The sequence below is a fragment of the Melanerpes formicivorus genome, unplaced genomic scaffold (assembly GCF_026170545.1).
Source record: "Melanerpes formicivorus ecotype bairdi unplaced genomic scaffold, bMelFor1.0.p_v2 SCAF_5, whole genome shotgun sequence".
Lineage (NCBI taxonomy): Eukaryota > Metazoa > Chordata > Aves > Piciformes > Picidae > Melanerpes > Melanerpes formicivorus.
In genome coordinates, this window is record NW_027142357.1 from 18257222 (window position 1) to 18260863 (window position 3642).

At 43.8% G+C, this 3642-nt stretch overlaps 1 protein-coding gene across 5 annotated transcripts in view; it reads right to left on the reverse strand.

Annotated features, from left to right (window-relative positions):
- The window catches only part of AGPS (alkylglycerone phosphate synthase), an 87660-nt gene that overhangs the window by 83459 nt on the left and 559 nt on the right, over positions 1–3642 (reverse strand). The window contains exons 2-3 of one of the 5 annotated variants that reach the window (XM_068138517.1): positions 714–3426; positions 6–135 (exon numbers count right to left, since the gene is read on the reverse strand). The exons of 2 other annotated variants lie outside the window; for them this stretch is intronic. The gene's annotated coding sequence lies outside the window, so the exon portion shown is untranslated. Of the gene's footprint in view, positions 1–5; positions 141–713; positions 3427–3642 lie in introns of all 5 variants that reach the window. 2 more of the 5 variants (XM_068138516.1, XM_068138514.1) reach the window with 2 other exon arrangements.

Consider the following 3642-nt stretch of genomic DNA (forward strand, 5'->3'; position numbering starts at 1 on the left):
CATACTTTTTTTCCTAGTGCCATACACTGTGTTTGTCAGTGGCATGTGGTGGGAGCTGTGCAGCGAGAGACAGCATTTTCATTAAGCTGATTTTTGCATGGCTGCCTTCTCTTCAGGAATGAAGCACTGGCCTGCCTGAGCTCGAGGTGTGAAGATAAGGAGAAAATAAATTAAGCAAGGAACACAAATTAAAATACATAGCAAATGCTCTTTTATCTGGCTGGGCCAGAAAGTGGCCTTGCCGCCTTTTTTTTTTCTCACCGCAGGGTGCAAGCAAGCTGCTTAGCTTTCATCCTATTTCTGTACTATGATACAATCTACGCCAACGCCCAAGACTTGTGCTTGCTTTTATTTTGCTTTCTATTAAATAAAGCAGGTAGAAAAGACACCTTTATAGCTTCAAGGATTTTTTTCATGAACTGACATTGCTTATTACTCATTTTGTGCTAATGTGGTCTGCTTGGTGTTTCTTTTATAATACTGATAAAGTCAAAAGCTGATAATTAATAAAAACATCATTTGCAGGGAGCTGGCAGCAGCTATACTCAAAGTTTTTTTTCACCTCATAACAGCTCACTTCTGTTTCTCCAGAGTCTCGAACAGCCCTAGACATTGCATTCAGTTAGATTCACTTTCAGACCACAAAATGCAGTTACTATTTAAAAAAAAAAAAAAAAAACCAAAAAAAAACCAAAGCATAGAAATATACGTACTATTTTGATGCTGGTTCTTCATTACAAATGATTTCTTGTCACCATGCACTCTCTCTCCAAGGAACCAAAGCCATAGCATTGTAAATACTGGGCCCCGCACATTGGTCACGACTACCCCAATCAATGCTACAGGCTTGGGAAGAGTGGCTGGAAAAGGATGTGGGGATGCTGGTGGACAGCCAGCTGAACATGAGTCAGCAGTGTGCCCAGGTGGACAAGAAAGCCAATGGCATCCCAGACTGTATCAAAGACAGCATGTCCATCAGGAGGAGGGAAGATATTGTGCCTCTGTACCTGGCCCTGGTGAGGCCACAGATTGTGTACTGTGTTCAATTCTGGTTGTCACAGTGTAGGACATACACTGAGGTCCTGGACCACATCCAAAGAAGAGCAATGAGGCTGGTGAGGGGTTTGGAGGGCATGTCGTATGAGGAGCTGGGGTTATTAAGCCTGGAGAAGGCTCTGCTCTCTACCACTACCTGAAAGAAGGTTGTAATGAGGCTGGTGTTGGTCTCTTCTCCCCAGCAACTAGCAACAGGATGAGAGGAAATAGAACTTGTGCCAGGGGAAGTTTAGAACGGTCATTAGGAAAAATTTTACTGAGAGAGTGGTGAGGCATTGGAACATGCTGTCCTAGGAAGGTGGTAGAGTTGCCATCCCTAGAGGTGTTGAAAAGTATGTAGATGTAGCATTCAGGATATAGTTTAGTGGTCATGGTAGTTGGACTTGGTGATCTTAAAGGTCATTTCCAGCCTAATGATTCTATGATTCTATTCTAAGAGCCCCTTCAACTTATTCAGTGATGCAGCACATATTCTGCTTAGACCTCCATAATACCTTTAGTGGTTCTGTGAAAGTGTTTTAACTAAACTTTCAGAGTAAGGCAAGGGGTCCCACTCAATCAAGTAAAGTTATAAACAATACATATAATAAATTTACTTAGGTTACAGGTTCTTTTTCCTTCAAAGAGCTGTATCAATTTCATATAATTATGACACACAGTATCTTTGGGTAGACACCTACCTGCAACCTGATGGGGGAAGGAGTAAAAAAAATTATTACATATTTATCAGATCAGATTTTTTAATTTATAAAGTGACACTCTTGTACCTCGAAGGTAAAACATGAAAACAATATCTTCACACTAGCAGGCTGCACTAACACCTCTCAACAGTTGTGCATACTCAAAGCAGGCACAGTTCTCTGCTGATCATAGCAGCACTTGGCTACAAGTGTGGTGAAGGCACCATATTTCCAGAATTATGCCCTAGATACTGAAATTTGCCCCAGCATGTGTGGACACATCCCCCTCCTTTCCTGAGGGGAATAAAGGCCAAAGCGTCAGCCAGGTGGCACAAACAACGGCATGCACCCATCGTGTGGGATGCTCATGCTAATATTAAGTATGGGCATAATTCTAGCGTCACGCTTTTATTTGCTACAAATAAAGGATACAGTGTACCTTCCACGTGCATTCCACTCACTAACACTCAGTTCAAAACACCCGCGTCTAGCAGCATAACGTTTCCAGTTCTAGCCTCTGACACATTGTAATACTCCCTGCATATGGTTAAGCAGCCTCCAGCGTCCTGTCGAGTCACCGCCTGGTGGACAAGCGGCAGAATGACACCCTTCATGCCATTAAATAGAAATTAATGCTGTAAATATTCTAATTGGGTCCAAATTGTAAATATTAAACCACTTATGGGATGTATTTCACGATCGTGCACTAGAATCTGTATATAAAATAGTGAGTCATGGGTTATTAATAATTTTAATAATAAAATTAAGGTTTATATAATTCATATTTCATATTAATAAAAAAATAACCTCTTCACCACAACAAGCCATAAAGGCTAAATAAGCACCTGAAAAGGGAGAGTTGGAGGTTCTGTTATGGCTAGTAAGTGTCCTAATTCCACACTTTTTGGTTAAATTACATCATTGAAAGTGGCCTCAAAAATGGGCTCAGGGAGTGACGAAAGGATCATTTGAATGGCTTATATTGTCATACACTGTCAGCCAGCCTATGGACACAATAGCAGCAGTCATAACCTTTACTAAGCTGCATTACTAAGCTGCATTCAGTGTGTTGAATTAACTGTTTGACTGCTACTTGTATTTCCAAGTGGAATTGAGCTCGCTCTCTGATTAACAACATTTACCAAATAATGATGTGACTTAAGCCACTCCAATAATCCGGTATCTATAACACAGGGGCAGAGGTCCAGGCCTGTGGCCCACTCACACAAAAGCATTCCCTCCCTACTTTTAGGTGTGCTGTGCAATGTGCTTTCTTACACCTAAGGAATATGATAAACATATTGTATGGATGATGGAGAAGTCAGAAGGCTTGCAAAATGTTACCAGGACCAGTGACATTACTGTTCTGGATGAAAGGCCTTGTCAGAAAGCGTAAATTCCAAATAATATGTGTATCAAACCCCAAATCCCCTTATGTGTGCTTCGTCTGGTTTGCCCGTTTGGCCACTTGTCCGACGGAAGGCAGTCAGTACAGGAGGGGGTCAGCCAGGCTGATCAGTCTTGCCCTGCCGTTCCCTTCACTTGCATCAGCACCCAGGGCGTGATCGACCCGCCGGGTTTTGCCGTCACTTCTATCTCTCCCGCACCAGCGCTGGGCACTCCGTTTGACTACGCCAAGATGAGGAGCGCCCTGGGAGGGCGAAACAGTCGGACGCACGCTGAGGGGCAGCTGCACCAAGGCAAAAGGACGAACACACTAAGCCCCCCCTAGTACCGGGGGTTTGCACAAGAAACACGATGCCTTCCCAGTATGGCCGAGCCAAGATGCCGCTGGCCGTTAACCGGGAGCAGGGCAGGATATCGCCCCGCAGGGAATGACGCGCCGGGAAACTGGGTCTCTAGCGCCGGGGCCACAAAAGCACCGCAAATACATGAGGTTCCCTAC